The sequence below is a fragment of the Ceratotherium simum genome, chromosome 30 (genome assembly GCF_057802395.1).
Source record: "Ceratotherium simum simum isolate JZ-2026a chromosome 30, ASM5780239v1, whole genome shotgun sequence".
NCBI classification, from domain to species: Eukaryota; Metazoa; Chordata; class Mammalia; order Perissodactyla; family Rhinocerotidae; genus Ceratotherium; species Ceratotherium simum.
This window is the reverse complement of record NC_141929.1, coordinates 28,733,835-28,750,379: the sequence shown is the minus strand read 5'-3', so window position 1 is coordinate 28,750,379 and position 16,545 is coordinate 28,733,835. Positions and strand designations below refer to the sequence as shown.

The 16,545-nt window shown below is 43.0% G+C and overlaps 1 protein-coding gene across 3 annotated transcripts in view; it reads left to right on the top strand.

The window, feature by feature from the left end:
• Positions 1-1,655: 1,655 nt before the first annotated feature.
• NLRC5 (NLR family CARD domain containing 5) overlaps positions 1,656-16,545 on the top strand; it is a 93,341-nt gene continuing 78,451 nt past the window's right edge. For 2 of the 3 annotated variants that reach the window (XM_087420220.1, XM_087420216.1), the window contains exon 1: positions 1,657-1,949. The gene's annotated coding sequence lies outside the window, so the exon portion shown is untranslated. Of the gene's footprint in view, positions 1,950-16,545 lie in introns of all 3 variants that reach the window. The other variant, XM_087420218.1, reaches the window with a different exon arrangement.

Sequence of the window (16,545 nt, the reverse complement as noted above, 5' to 3'; positions counted from 1 at the left end):
AGGGTGGGTCTCCCAGAGTTCTTCAGTGACAACCTTCTCCGCAGGCCTGGTACCTCCAGGGTGGAAAGGGCATTGGGTTCAAGTCTCAGCTCTCCTCCTGATTGCTGTGTGACTTTCAGCAACATGCTTGACCTATCTGGGTCTCGGCTTCTTCAAGTGCCTAATGGGAAAATAACTTTTCTTCTGCCTTCCTCAAGGGGCTGTTCAAAGTTAAATGCATCTGAAAATGGTCCACGTTTGTCTCTCTGGATTGTGGTTGTTTGTCCACGTGTCTGTCTGCTCTCCCCAGCCTAGACAAGGAGCAGGCCAGAGTCTTTCCTGGGACCTCGTGGAGGGACAATCACACAGGAGGTATTCAGTGACATGAGTTGAACCGAAGAGCACATCCTGCTCTTGGGACATAATCAGTCCCTCCCATGCCCACATTCACAGCCCACGCTCACATTCTCATCCATTCCCCACGATGTCCTCCAGTGGCCTGTGGAAGCTGGGAAAACCCTCATTTAGCAGATGAGGAAACTGAGGGCTGGGGAGGTCAGAGCACTTGTCTGAGGTCATGCAGCTAGAAGCGGTGGAGCTGGGAATCACACACCAGCACTCGACTGCAGAATCCATGCCCTTCCCACTCCGTGCTGTCACGTGATTTCTGGGAGCTGGTCCCAGAAGGGAGGCAGTGTGCATCTCATAGGGATGTGGGACCTGCAGAAGGGGGACAAAAATATAAGGATGGCTCATGGGCTTCAGGCACAGGCTGCATCAGCCGCAACTTTAGGTCATCAAATTCTCACAACCTCTCTACGTGGATCTATTATTATCATCTTACAAATGGCAAACCTGAGGCTTGGAAAAGTAAAAGCATCTGGCGGTAAGTCGGAGAGTAGGACTTGACCCCAGGGGTGTCTGATGCTGATGGCTGCGCTCGTGACCACTACCTTGCAGAGCCCTCCCACTCACACACACCTGGCCTGGGAGGCAGGGGGATGGAAGTGATCTGGAGTGAAAGCTGCTCCGCTGCGCGGATGTCACGGGGAGGCAGGTGGAAGACTTTCCAGCAGGCAGACATGTCCACAGGACGGATATGTCGTCTGCAGAAAGAGGGGAGCTCCCTGTCCCAGGAGGGGTGCAAAAAGCCAGGGACGTTATAGCAAAGCTTTAAAAAGGTAGGAGGACTCATGGCCATTCAGGATCCCTGACTCCCTCCTGGGGGAGTCATCTCGCCTTCTTTCTGCCCCTCCAGTCCCCTTTGCTTGTCTCTTCCTCGTCCCTGCCTGTGTCCCTTGTGTGACTTGGGCAAGCTCCTTCACCTTTCTCCTCTCTGAGCCTCAGTTTGCTCATCTGTAAAGTGGGGTAATACTCCCATCTGCATTTTAGGCTTATTTTGAGGATTAGATGAGATACATTTGTAGATAGTGTTTAGCCCCCATCAGAGGGCCAAGGGCTCCGTTAATAAGACCAGTTATTGTTATTATCCCCTTCTTTCATCCTGGAGAGCACCACAGGACAGGAGACAGGCCCCCTGGGGTCTAAGTCTCCTCCTCCTGCACAGGTGAGAATCTCCTCCTGTCCCATCCCTGCTTAGTCTCCAAGGAGGCAGGGAAAGTTGAACTCAGCCCAGGGTCCTCCTGCGGTGCCCTGACCCCTCCCACAGGCAGGCCCCGGGTGAGCCAGCTCTTACTCCTCTGCCTCAGTTTCGCATCCACAAAAGGGGCGATTGGCCCCCGCGTCCCCTGGGGCTGTCTCTGGGTCCCGTCTGCAAAGGTGTCTGAGCCCCAGGAGGCCTTAGGGCAGCGGGCGTGCCTGCCCCCGCCCGTCCCGCGCCCGTCCCGGGTCGGGCGGCTAGAATCCACGTGATTTCCCGGCAGCGGCCGCCGGCTCCAGCCCAAGCCGGGCAGCTCTCTGCGCCTACTTTCAGTTTCACGCGGAGCGCGGCGCAGCCGGGGGCGCAGCTGGTGAGTGCCAAACACGCCGGGGCTGCGGCACCGCGCGGGGCCGGCGGGCCAGCGGCGCGGAGGGAGGTTCGGGTGCGAGTGGAGAGGGGAGGAGGGGGCGCCGGAGGGCTCTGGAAGGTCGTGCCAAGGGCCGCCGGGTAGACGGCCAGGTAGCTGGCTGGCCGTCCGTGTGGACAGATAAATGTGTTGACGCACGGGTGGGCAGATGGGGCGCCCGTGGCCGGGGCTGCGCTCTGCCTGCTCCCCTGCGGAGTTTGGAGTCTGGAGAATGGGTTTTGAGCCGCAGAGGAAGGCAAGTCGGGTCACCTGGGTTGGGGGACGCGGTATGCTCTCCCCCTCCCTCCCACTCGTCCCCACCCTTGCGACGCTCCTGTCACCTCCTGGAACTTCAACTTTTTACAGCTTTTAAAGAATTACAGAAGTCACCCTGCTCGTTATGCACAATTCAGACTTTTTAACCTAAAGAAGCTTTTTGTTATGGACACTTGCGAACATACACAACAGTAGAAAGAATAGAATTAAGTTGAGTTATGTGCACGTGCTGGTTTTGATATAACCACCGTTCAACTCCAACACTCATCAACCCAGGGCCAGTCCGGTTTCGCCTCTATCACGCCTCATTTTGAAACAAATGGCAAACAAACATCACAGCATCTCAACTGAAGTATTTCAGAATGTACTACAAGGTAGGAAGTCTTTTTAAAAACATAACCACAATACCGTCAGCATACTTGACACATTTTAACGATAACTCCTTCATGTCAAATCTCCACAGACTGTTTCTAATGAACATTTTAACCTCATAAATAGTAGGTGAATGCACGGGTGTTGGTTTGTTACTTGCTCTTTGCATGTCAGTGTCGTTTTCAGACATTTTTCTCACTCAGGAGGCCAAGACCTGGAGTTTTCTCAGGTGACCATTGTCGGGGTGTGGGAGAGGCCCCCCCACCTTCAGTATTGTTTGCATCCACTTTATAAGTTGGGGTTCTTACGTTTCCTTTTTAAAAGGTCGAGGGGTTCTGCAGACTTAAAAAGCAGTTTGAAAACCAGCACGTCCATCTCCTAATCCGGGGGGTGGCAGGAGTACCCTGGGGTGTACCCTGGGCTGGTACCTGGAGCCTCATCTCTCCCAATTGCTTTTCCTTCCCTGTAAGAAGCAAGACGCCCAGAAAAGCGCTAGGCCGGGTCTCCCCCCCGGAGAACAGAGGGGGAGGTAGAGCTGATGACTTCAAGGTGTATCCAGGCTCCCCATCTGGCATGCCTCACTCAAGCTGCACTAACCATAGGGCCAACTGGCCATTGATTATGCCCCCCTGCCTTGTTTCCAAAACACAGCACCAGCTTGCCTGGCGCCTGGCATGGGAGACAGACGGATGGGGCTCTCAGCCTGTTGTGTTTGCTGGGTGGGCATGGACTAACTCATCACGTCTCAGGAACCTCAGTCTCTCATCTGTAAAATGGAGATGATAGCATGTCCTTCAAAGCGTGTTTCGTGAGTTGGACGAAACGAGGTTGCCCAGTTCACGGCCAGCCTCAAAGTACCGCGTGAGCATGAGGAGCCATGTGTCCTGGAGGAGGGCAGATAAGCAGAAGGGAAAGTTCTTTGAAAGAGTTTCACAATATGTTTAGGCTTATTCCTCGACCAGATACAGAGGTGACGGGATGTTTTGGGGGCCAGGTCAGTCTCCCTACACCCCGACACATATACCCCCTGCCCTGCTGAGGAAAATTCAGCAAAACTTCTTAAAATGTCTTTTCCCATCTGTTATGGGTTGAATTGTGTCCCTGAAAAAGATATACTGAAGTCTTAACCTCCAGTGCCTCAGAATGTGACTTTATTTGGAAAGAGGGTTGTAGCAGATGTAATTTGTTGAGTTACGATGAGGTCATTCTGGAGTAGCTGGGCCCTTAATTCAGTATGATTGGTGTCCGTATAAGAGAGAGATCGGCATATGAAGATAGAGACACACAGGGAGAGGACAGCTATGTGACAGCAGAGGCTGAGATTGGAATGATGCATCTACAAGCCAAGAGACTCCAAGAATTGCTGGCAAGCATCAAAAGCCGGAGTAGGCAAGGAAGGCTCATCCCCTAGAGGCTTCAGAGGGAGCGTGGCCTTGCTCACACCTTGATTTCAGACTTCTGGCCTCCAGAACCGTGAGAGAATAAATTTCTGTCATTTTAATCCACCCAGTTTGTGGTACTTTGTTACAGCTGGTAACAAAGCTAAGAAACGAATTCACTGTCCCAGAATCTCCCCTCTGCCTTCCACGCAGAGTCAGACTGAGGATTAAGCAAATTAACGTAAGTGCAAATACTTTGTAAAAACTTTCGGTAGCGTTCCGAGGATGTAAACTAGTGGTTTTCTTTACCGGATCTATTTTTTGAACGTTGGCTGGTAGCCCAAAGTCTACCTTGGCTGAAACTCAGTCTACAAGGAAAACACCCAGGTGATTGGGAAGGAAAAAAATCTGAAAAATTGATCAGTCTGGGGCTGGCCCCGTGGCTTGGCGGATAAGTGCGTGCACTCTGCTAGTGGCGGCCCGGGTTCGGATCCCGGGCGCGCACGGACGCACCGCTTCTCCGGCCATGCTGAGGCCGCATCCCACATACAGCAGCTAGAAGGATGTGCAGCTATGACATACAACTATCTACTGGGGCTTTGGGGGAAAAAAAGGAGGAGGATTGGCAATAGATGTTAGCTCAGAGCCGGTCTTCCTCAGCAAAAAGAGGAGGATTAGCATGGATGTTAGCTCAGGGCTGATCTTCCTCACAAAAAAGAAAAAAAAAATTGATCAGTCTGGCTGTTGGTGTACTCTGCCTGGAGAAGGAAAGGCTTTTGGTCCCTCAGGCCATCCTGGAGAACATATCTCTACCATCCACTGCACTTAAAACCAAGTGGAAGTAGTGAGGCAGGCAGGCAAGCACTTGGTTGTGTGGATGACTTGTCACCCATAAAATAAGCATGATTATGTAACTCACATGCTGACTGGGGTTTCCTGGGTCCTTGAGAGCTGAGTAAAGCTGATGTGAACCCCCATTCTGCTCCATTGGGAAGCCCTAACTGCTCTCAAGCTCATCCGCAGGAGAGTGGGGATGGGTGTGAGCTTAGTTCTTCTGGCCATCTCTAACCCCAGACTCTTTTTCTGCTCTGCAGTCATCTTCTCTCCCTAGTTGACTAGGGCATGAAACCAATCGGTTTCTTGGGTGGAGAGATGGGAGGCCTGGGGAAACATGAGTTCACTCGTTTATCCTGCCTGTTTCAAGCCTGACTGACTGTGATGAGACTGCTGCTGCATCCTGTGAGTCACCCCAAATTCTTCTGATAAATTCCCAGACACAGGAGTCTTTCCCAGAAAGGTTTTTAGCAGCCCTTCTGGCTGGGATGCCTCTGACATTTGGCAAAGGAGAACTTCGAGGAACCTGAGGGAACCCTGAGTTCTCACTCAGATGACCTCTATTCTCAGTTTGCTTTACTTCCTTCCGGTCTTTTCCTTATATGTGTATATTCATATTTTTTTAAATGGACTCATACATAAAAACCAAAATGGAATTATACTTGTTAAACTAGATAATATGGAATTCTATATTAAAGGAAAATGAAATCCTATGATATTTTTTAAATTATTTAATTTTTAGTAGCTAATACATTCATACTGTAAATTAATATAAACATATAAAAATGTATGAAATGAAAAGTAAATCTCCCTCCCTCGTCTGTCTCCCAGCCACCTCTTACCCTCCCTGAAGGCAACTGATATTATCAGGTTCTTATGTCTCCTTCCAAAGATAGTCCAAGTGGGCGTTTACAAACATGGATATATACATGTACGTATACATACATACATATATGTATATTTTCCCCCCTTCTTACAAATGGTAGTATACTGTGTATAGTGTTTTTTACCTTGCTTTTTTTTAAATTTAATGTATTTCGGAAATCTTTCCACGTCAAAACAAAAAAATCTGGGCCGGCCCTGTGGCTTGGTGGTTAAGTGCGCGCGCTGCGATGCTGGTGGCCCGGGTTCGGATCCCGGGTGCGCATCGAGGCACCACTTCTCCGTTCATCCTGAGGCCGAGTCCCACATACAGCAACTAGAAGGATGTGCAGCTACAACATACAACTATCCACTGGGGCTTTGGGGGGAAAAAATAAAATAAATAAAATCTTTAAAAAAAAAAAAAAAAAAAAACTCTGCCTTTTTTATTTTTCTTTTTAACAGCTACATAGTATTTCACTATATGGTTGCTCTATAACTGATTTATCTGTTGTTGGGTATATTTAGGTTGTTTCCTGTCTCTTGCTATTCCAAGCAGTGCTGTAAAGAATATCTTTGTTCAAGTATCATTTTTGCATATGTGAGAATAAGTCTAGGAAAGCAACCAGGAGTGGATTTACAAGGTCAATGGGGATATGCAGTTTGAACTTTGATAAATATGGCAAATGACCCTCCTCAAGTGCGGTACTGATTATCACTCCCACCAGCTATGTGTGAGGGGCCTGCTTCCCACACCCTCCCCTACACATGTGTTGTCAAACTTTTCCATATTTGCAGATCTGAGAGATGAATAATGATGCCTTTTTTTTCATTTGTCTTATTATGAATGATGTTGGGCATTTTTTTCAGATATCTAAGGGTCATGTGTAGTTTCTTTTCCGTAAACTATCCATTCATATCTTTTGCCCACTTTTCCATTGGGTTGTTGGTCTTTTCCTATTGAGCTGTAAAAGCACTTTACATATTAAGGAAATTAGCTTATCATCTGTGTATGAGTATACTGTCATTTTAAGTGACTGCCTAGTTGTCCACAGAATGGCTGAACATATCCATCTTTGTTAAACATTTAGATTGGGTCTCATTTTCTCCTATTACACATGGACTGTTTCCTCTGTTTTATAGAAAAGACAAGATGTGACATTTTAATTCTTTTCATAGCCCTTGCCAGAATTTCTCTCAGGGAAGGAACTATTTTTGGGAAAATACCTTGATAGGATTGGGGCGGGGGGTGGAACCTGTGTTCAAAGTGGCCAGCAGGGACCAGGACATGCAGAGGGCAGGCTCTTTGCATGGAGCATGTGTGTGCGGTGGGAGCGCTATATTTGCTCCTGAAAGGAAGGGAGGAGGAGAGAAGGGAGGAGAGGGAGAAGGTGGAGAGAGGCTAGGCCACACAGGGAGAAGACCTCCAGAAACTTCTTGGGGGTAGGATGGCCAAAGGGCATTTTCGGTCAGGAGATGCCCCCTACTCCATGTGAGGTGGGTACTGACAACGCAGACTCCGCTCAGGCTCTGCCCTTCAATCGATAACCCACTGAGCACACATCTGCTGAGTTTCTACAACATGCCAGGTCCTGCTAAGCACTGAGCTATAGCCGAGAACACGACCAAGGCCCCACACCGTGGGGCTGATGTGCCAACAGAAACAGACAATAAACAAGTACACAAAGATGTACAGTAGACGTCAGGAGGTGGTGACTGCAGGGAAGAAGGACAAGGCAGCCAAGGGGATTGGCGTGCTGGGACCGAGGGCGGGTTGTGTTTGGCACGGAGAGGCCCAGGCATGGCCTCCGAAGGGGCACTTGGGACGATGGAGGGGCGTGAGGCAGGGAACCATGAGCCATGATGATGTCTGGAGGAAGAGGGAACCAAGCACAGGCAATGGCAAGAAAACGGAGGAGGGGAGGTAGAAAAAGACGGAGGGGAAGAGGAGAGGAGAGGAGAGGAGGCAGGGGAGGCAGAAAGGGAGGAAGCGGAGGAGGAGTTATTTAAAGTCAGCTATGATCACAGTGCTTCCTGTGAGTGAATATTTTGGCGTGTCGTTTAACAAAGGGCTGGACCTGGAACAGGAGCCCTCTGTTGGAGGAGGCAACGCCGTTTCAACCTCCCACCCCTCCCCTGTGGGGAGATCTGTGGGGAGGCCGGGACCTTCCCCAGGCCGTGGTTTCTCAGGTAGCTTGGTGTCTGAGCCAGTGTATCTGTATCAGGAAAGGTAGGGGTGCCCCTCCTAACATCCAGTGTTGTGGTGAGCATCCTGGTAGCTAGAGCTTTGCTCACATTCTGGATTGTTTCCTTAGGCTAGGTTCTCAGCGTGGACTTCTCAAGGGATATATGGACTTTTACTTTAATTTTTATTTTTTTATTGTGTTAAACACAACAGTAAAATTTACCATCTTAACCATTTTTAAGAGTACAGTTCAGTGGTATTAGTACATTCACACTGTTGTGAAGCCATCACCACCATCCATCCCCATAACTCATTTTATCTTGTAAAACCGAGACTCTATGCCCATTACCCAAGAACTCCCCATTCTTCCCTCCCCTATCCCCTGAACCACCATTCTACTTTCTATCCTTATGGATTTGACTCCTCTAAGTACGTTATACAAGTGGAATCATACAGAATTTGTCTTTGTGTGATTGGCTTATTGCACTAGCATAATGTCCTCAAGATTCATCCATGTTGTAGCATGTTGCAGAATTTCCTTCCTTTTTAAGGCTGAATAATATTCCATTGTGTGCATATACCACATTTTGATTATGCTTTCATCCATCAGTGGACCCTTGGATTGCTTCCGTGTTTTAGCTGTTGTGAATAATGCTGCTATGAAGATGGGTGTACAGATATCTCTTCAAGATCCTACTCTCAATTCTTTTGGGTATTATGCTCACAAGAGGATTGCTGGGTCATATGGTAATTCTATTTTTAATTTTTTGGGGAAATTCCATACTGTTTTCCACAGCAGCTGTACCACTTTACATTCCCACCAACAGTCCACAGGGTTCCAATTTCTCCACATCCTCGCCAACACTTGTTGTTTTCTGTTTGTTTGGTAGTAGCCATCCTAATGGATGTGAAGTGGTATCTCATTGTGGTTTTGATTGGCATTTCCCTAATATTGGTGACGTTGAGCATCTTTTCATGTGCTTATTGGCCATTTGCATATCTTCTTTGGAGAAATGTCTCTTGAGGTCCTTTGCCCATCTTTGAATCAGCTTGTTTGTTTTTTTGTTGTTGAGTTTTAGGAGTTCTCTCTATATTCTGGATATTAATTCTTTATCAGATGTATGTTTTGAAAATACTTTCTCCCACTCTGTGGGTTGCCTTTTTACTCTGTGGGTAGTGTCTTTTGTTGTACAAATTCTTCAACTTTCATGAAGTCCAATTTGTCTGTTCTTTTGTTGTCTGTGCCTTTGTTGTCATCGCCAAGAAATCATTGCCAAATCCAACATCATGAACTTTTACTCTGTGTTTTCTTTTAAGAGTTTTGCTGTTTCAGGTCTTACATTTAGGTCCTCGCTCTACTTTGAGTTAGTTTTTGTGTATGGTGTTAGCTAAGGGTCCAGCTTCATTCTTTTGAACGTGGATAACCAGTTTCCCCCCAACCATTTGTTGAAGACTGTCCTTTCCCTATTGACTCATCTTGACACCCTTGTCAAAAATCATTTGATTGTATATGAGAGTTTATTTCTGGGCTCTCTATTCAATTCCATTGGTCTCTATGTCTGTCTTTATGCCAGTACCACGCTGTTTCGTCTGCTGTAGCTTTGTTGTAAGTTTTGAAATCAGTACATGCGAGTCCTCCACTTTTGTTCCTTTTTTTTCAGAATTGTTTTGGCTATTCAAGGTCCCTTGAGATTCCATGTGAATTTTAGGATGGGTTTTTCTTTTCATGAAAAGAATGTCATTGAGATTTTGGTAGGGGTTGCAGTGAATCTATAGACTGCTTTGAGTAATATTGATATTTTAAGAACATTATGTCTTCCAATCCATGAACGTGGGTTGTGTTTCCATTTATTTACATCTTTAATTTCTTTCAGCAATGTTTTGTATTTTTCATTGTACAAGTCTTTCACCTCCTTGGTTAATGCCTAAGTTTTTATTCTTTTTGATGCTATGGTAAATGGAATTGTTTTTGTAATTTCCTTTTTAGATTGTTCATTGTTAGTGTGTAGAAATGCAACTGATTTTTGCATGTTGACTTTATATCCTGCTACTTTGCTGAATTCATTTATTAGTTCTAACACTTTTTTTGTGGAGTCTTTAGGGTTTAAGATCATATCACAGCAAACAGATAACTACTTCTTCCTTTCCAATTTGGATGTCTTTAATTTATTTTTCTTGCCTAATTGCTCTGGCTAGGCCTTCCAATACTATGTTGAATAGAAGTAGTGAAAATTGGCTTCCTTGCCTTATTCTTGATCTTAGAGGAAAAGCTTTCAGTCATTCACCATTGAGTATGATGTTTGCTGTGGGTTTTTCATATATGGCTTTTATTATGTAAAGGTAGTTTCCTTCTATTCCTAGTTTGTTGAACGTAGTTATCATGAAGGGTGTTTAATTTTGTCAGATACTTTTTCTGCATCAATTGAGATCATCATGTGGGTTTTTTTCCCCTTTGTTTTGTTGATGTGGTATATTACATTGATCAATTTTCATATATTGAATTTTCATATGTTGAATCATCCTTGCATTCCAGGAATAAATCTCACTTGGTCATGGTGTATAATCTTTTTTTTTATTGAGGTCATAATAGTTTATAACATTGTGAAATTTCAGTTGTACATTATTATTTGTCAGTCCCCATATATATGTGCCCTTTTACCCATTATGCCCACCCCCCAAACCTCGTCCTCTCTGTGTAACCACTAATTTTTTCTCTTTGTCCATGTGTGTGTTTATCTTCCACATATGAGGGAAATCATGTGGTGTTTGCCTTTCTCTTTCTGGCTTATTTGGCTTAACATAATACCCATCCATGTTGTTGCAAGTGGGACAATTTTGTCTTTTTTATGGCTGAGTAGTATTCCATTGTGTATATATACCACATCTTCTTTATCCATTCATCAGTCGATGGGCACTTGGGTTGCTTCCATGTCTTGGCTATTGTGAATAATGCTGCAATGAACATAGGAATGCATAAATCTCTTTGAATTGTTGATTTCAAGTTCTTTGGATAAATGCCTAGTAGTTGGATAGCTGGGTCATATGGTATTTCTATTTTTAATTTTTTGAGAAATCTCCATACTGTTTTCCATGGTGGCTGCACCAGTTTCCGTTCCCACCAGCAGTTTAAGAGAGTTCCCTTTTCTTCAAATCCTCTCCAACATTTGTTATTTTTTGTCTTGGTAATTATAGCCATTCTAACAGGTGTAAGGTGATATCTCATTGTAGTTTTGATTTGCATTTCCCTGATGATTAGTGATGTTGAATATCTTTTCATGTGCCTATTGGACATCTGGATATCTTCTTTGGAAAAATGTCTGTTCATATCCTCTGCCCACTTTTTGATCAGATTTTTTGTTGTTGTTGAGTTATGTGAGTTCTTTATATATTTTAGAGATTAATCCCTTGTCAGATATATGATTTGCAAATATTTTCTCCCAGTTGGTGGGGTTTCTTTTTATTTTGCTCCTGGTTTCCTTTGCCTTGTGGAAGCTCTTTAGTCTGATGAAGTCCCATTTGTTTATTTTTTCTTTTGTTTCCCTTGCCCAAGTAGACCTGGTATTCGAAAAGATGTTTCTAAGGCCAAAGTCAAAGAGTGTACTGCCTATATTTTCTTCCAGGAGTTTTATGGTTTCCCGTCTTACCTTCAAGTCTTCAATCCGTTTTGAGTTAATTTTGGTGTATGGCAAAAGATAATGGTCTACTTTCATTCTTTTGCGTGTAGCTGTCCAGTTTTCCCAACACCATTTATTGAAAAGACTTTCCTTTCTCCATTGTATGTTCTTGGCTCCTGTGTCAAAGATTAGCTGTCCTAGATGTGTGGATGTGTAGATCCACATGTGTAGATGTGTGGTTTTGTTTCTGGGCTTTCAATTCAGTTCTATTGATCTGTGTGTCTGTTTTTGTACCGTTACCGTGCTGTTTTGATTATTATAGCTTTGTAGTATATTTTGAAGTCAGGGATTGTGATGCCTCCAGCTTTGTTCTTTTTTCTCAGGATTACTTTAGCTATTCGGGGTCTTTTGTTGCCCCATATGACTTTTAAGATTCTTTGTTCTATTTCCGTGAAGAATGTCATTGGGATTCTGATTGGGATTGCATTGAATCTGTAGATTGCTTTAGGTAGTATGGACATTTTAACTATGTTTATTCTTCTAATCCATGTGCATGGGATATCTTTCCATTTCTTTATGTCATCATCGATTTCTTTCAATAATGTCTTATAGTTTTCATTGTATAGGTCTTTCACCTCCTTGGTTAAATTTGTTCCTAGATATTTTATTCTTTTTGTTGCGTTTGTAAATGCGATTGTATTCTTGAGTTCTCTTTCTGTTAGTTCATTATTAGAGTATAGAAATGCAACTGATTTTTGTAAATTGATTTTGTATCCTGCAACTTCGCTGTAGTTGTTGATTATTTCTAATAGTTTTCTGATGGATTCTTTAAGGTTTTCTATCTATAAAATCATGTCATCTGCAAATAGTGAGAGTTTCATTTCTTTCTTGTCAATTTGGATACCTTTTATTTCCTTTTTCTTGACTAATTGCTCTGGCCAAAACCTCCAGTACTATGTTGAATAAGAGTGGTGAGAGTGGGCACTCTTGTCTTGTTCCTGTTCTCAGACGGGTGGCTTTCAGTTTTTCTCCGTTGAGTATGATGTTGGCTGTGGGTTTGTCATATGTGGCCTTTATTATGTTGAGATACTTTCCTTCTACATCCATTTTTTTGCTTGTGTGAGGAGGACTGGTCCTGAGCTAACATCTGATGCCAATCCTCCCCTTTTTTCTTGAGGAATATTGGCCCTGAGCTAACATCCATGGCCATCTTCCTCTACTTTATATGGGACGCCACCACAGCATGGCTTAACAAGTGGTGCCTTGGTGCACGCCCGGGATCCGAACCTGCGAACCGCGGGCCGCCACAGTGGAGCGCACGCACTTAACCGCTTGCGCCACTGGGCTGGCCCCCTACACCCATTTTATTGAAAGTTTTTTTATGATAAATGGGTGTTGGGTCTTCTCAAATGCTTCCTCTGCATCTATTTGTGGTTTTTATTCCTCATTTTGTTGATGTGGTGTATCACATTGATTGATTTGTAGGTATTGAACCATCCCTGTGTCCCTGGTATAAATCCCACTTGATCATGCTGTATGATCTTTTTAATGTATTGCTGTATTTGGTTTGCCAATATTTTGTTGAGGATTTTTGCATCTATGTTCATCAGCAATATTGGCCTGTAATTTTCCTTCTTTGTGTGTCCTTGTCTGGCTTTGGGATCAGGATGATGTTGGTCTCATAGAATGTATTAGGAAGTGTTCCATCTTCATCAATTTCTTGGAATAGTTTGAGAAGGAGAGGTATTAAATCTTCTTTGAATGTGTGGTAGAATTCTCCTGAGAAGCCATCTGTTCCTGGACTTTTATTTTTCGGGAGGTTTTTGACTACCATTTCAATCTCTTTAGTTGTGATTGGTCTATTCAGATTCTCTATTTCTTCTTGATTCAGTTTTGGGAGGTTGTATGAGTCTAAGAATTTATCCATTTCTTCTAGATTGTCCAATGTGTTGGCATATAGTTTTTCATAGTATTCTCTTATAACTCTTTGTATTTCTGGGTATCCACTGTAATTTGTCCTCTTTCATTTCTAATTTTATTTGTTTGAGCTTTCTCTGTTTTTTTCTTAGTTAGTTTGGCTAAGGGTTTGTCAATTTTGTTTATCTTCTCCATTGATTCTTTCTACTGTCTTTTTGGTTTCTATTTCGTTGATTTCTGTTCTAATTTTTATTATTTCCCTCCTTCTGCTGACTTTGGGCTTTGTTTGTTTTTCTTTTTCTAGTTCTGCTAGGTGTAGTGTAAGATTACTTATTTGAGATTTTTCTTGTTTGTTATGGTGGGCCTGTGTTGGTATGAATTTCCTCTTGGGACTGCTTTTGCTGCATCCCATATGAGTTGGTATGGTGTATTTTCATTTTCATTTGTCTCCTGGTATTTTTTTATTTCTCCTTTAATTTCTTCATTGATCCATTTGTTGTTCAGTAGCATGTTGTTTAGTCTCCACATATTTGTCACTTTCCCAGCTTTTTTCTTGTGGTTGATTTCTAGTTTCATAGCATTATGGTCAGAAAGGATGCTTGTTATGATTTCAATCTTCTTAAGTTTATTAAGGCTTGCCTTGTTTCCCAACATATGGTCTAATCTTTGAGAATGTTCCATGGGCACTTGAGAAGAATGCATATTCTGCTGATTTTGAATGGAGTGTTCTCTATATATCTATTAAGTCCACCTGGTCTAGCTTTTTGTTTAAGTCCACTATTTCGTTGTTGACTTTCTGTCTGGATGATCTATCCATTGATGTAAGTGGGGTATTGAGGTCCCCTACTATTATTGTGTTGCTGTTAATTTCTCCTTTTAGGTCTGTTAATAACTGTCTGTTAATAAATTGTTAATAATTATGTACTTTGGTGATCCTGTGTTAGGTGCATATATATTTATAAGTGTTATGTCCTCTTGGTGGATTGTCCCTTTTATCATTATATATTGCCCCTCTTTGTCTCTCATTGTCTTTTTTATCTTATAGTCTACTTTGTCTGATATAAGTATGGCAATATCTGCTTTCTTTTGTTTGCCATTAGCTTGGAGTATCATCTTCCATCCCTTCACTCTGAGCCTGTGTTTATCTTTAGAGCTGAGATGTTTCCTGGAGGCAGCATATTGTTGGGTCTTGTTTTTAATCCATCGTGCCACTCTGTGTCTTTTGATTGGAGAATTCAATCCATTTACATTTAGAGTGATTATTGATATATGAGAGCTTAATATTGCCATTTTATCACTTGTTTTCCGGTTGTTCTGTATTTCCCTTGTTTCTCGTCCTCTGTATTTCCAACTCTCAGTTCAGTTCAGTGTTTCTCTATGATGGTTGTCTCAGTTTTCTCTTTATTTATGATTTGTGTCTCTGTTCTGATTTTTTGTTTAGTGGTTACTGTGAGGTTTGTATAAAAGATCTCGTAGATGAGATAGTCCATTTTCTGATAGTCTCTTATTTCCTTGGTTTAAGCAGTTCCGTCCCTTTCCTCTTCCCCGCCTAAGTTATTGTTGTCACAACTTATTCCATTTTGTGTTGTGAGTTTGTGATTAAAATGAAGTAAATAGTTATTTTTGATGCTTTTCTTTCCTTTATCCTTGTTATAATTAAGTGATGGCTAACCTGTTCTGATAGAGGGCTGCAGTTTTCTGATTTTGTCTGCCTATTTATCTCCTTGCTCAAGGCTTTGTAAACCCTTTCCTTTTTTTTTTTTTTTTTTCAGGTATGAGGGCCTTCTTGATCATTTCTTGTAGTGGGGGTCTTGTGGCTATGAACTCCCTCAGTTTTTGTTTATCTGGGAAAGTTTTTATTTCTCCGTCATATCTGAAGGATATTTTCTCTGGATAGAGTGTTCTTGGCTGAAAGTTTTTGTCTTTCAGAATTTTGAACATATGATTCTGCTCTTTCTTAGCTTGTAAGATTTCTGCCGAGAAATCCGCTGAAAGCCTGATAGGGGTTCCTTTGTAGGTTATTTTCTTCGGCCTTGCTGCCCTTAATATCTTTTCTTTGTCATTGACTTTTGCCAGTTTTACTAATATATGCCTTGGAGAAGGTCTTTTTACACTGATGTAATTAGGAGTTCTGTTAGCTTTATTTACATGTAATTCCAGCTCCTTCCCCAGGTTTGGGAAGTTCTCAGCTATTAATTCTTTGAATAAGCTCTCTGCTCCTTTCTCCCACTCTTGTCCCTCTGGAATACCTATAATCCTTATGTTGCATTTCCTAATTGAGTCAGATATTTCTCAGAGAATTTCTTCATTTATTTTTGGTCTTAGCTCTCTCTCCTCCTCCATCTGCAGCATTTCTATACTTCTTTCCTCTAAATTACTGATTCTGCCCTCCATAATATCAACTCTATTTTTTAAGGACTCCAGATTTTCCTTTTCTCATTCATTGTGTTTTCCATCTCCAACATTTCTGATTGGTTTTTTTTTTTTCCAGAGGAAGATCAGCCCTGAGCTAACATCTGATGCCAGTCCCCCTCTTTTTTTGCTTTTCTTATTTCCCTTGTGATTTCTTTTTTAATCTATTGGTTGTTTAAAAGTGTATTGTTTAATTTCCACAATTTTGTGAATTTTCCAGTTTTCTTTATGTTATTGATTTCCAACTTCATCCCATTGTGGTCAGAGAAGATGCTTTGTATGATATCTATCTTTTAAAATCTACTAAGACTTAATTTGTGGCCTAACATATGGTCTATACTGGAAAATGTCTCATATACAATTGAGAAGAATCTGTATGCTGTTGTTTTTGGGTAGAATATCCAGTATATCTGTTAGATCCCATTGGTTTATTGTGTTGTTTAAGTCTTCTGTTTCCTCACTCATCTTCTGTTTGTTCTATCCATTATTATGAGCAGGTATTAAAGTCTCCAACTACTGGGCTGGCCCCGTGGCTCAGCGGTTAAGTGTGCGTGCTCTGCTGCTGGCAGCCGGGGTTTGGATCCCGGGCACGCACCGACGCACTGCTTGTCTGGCCATGCTGAGGCCACATCCCACGTACAGCAACTAGAAGGATGTGCATCTGTGACATACAACTGTCTACTGGGGCTTGGGGGAAAAAATAAATAAAT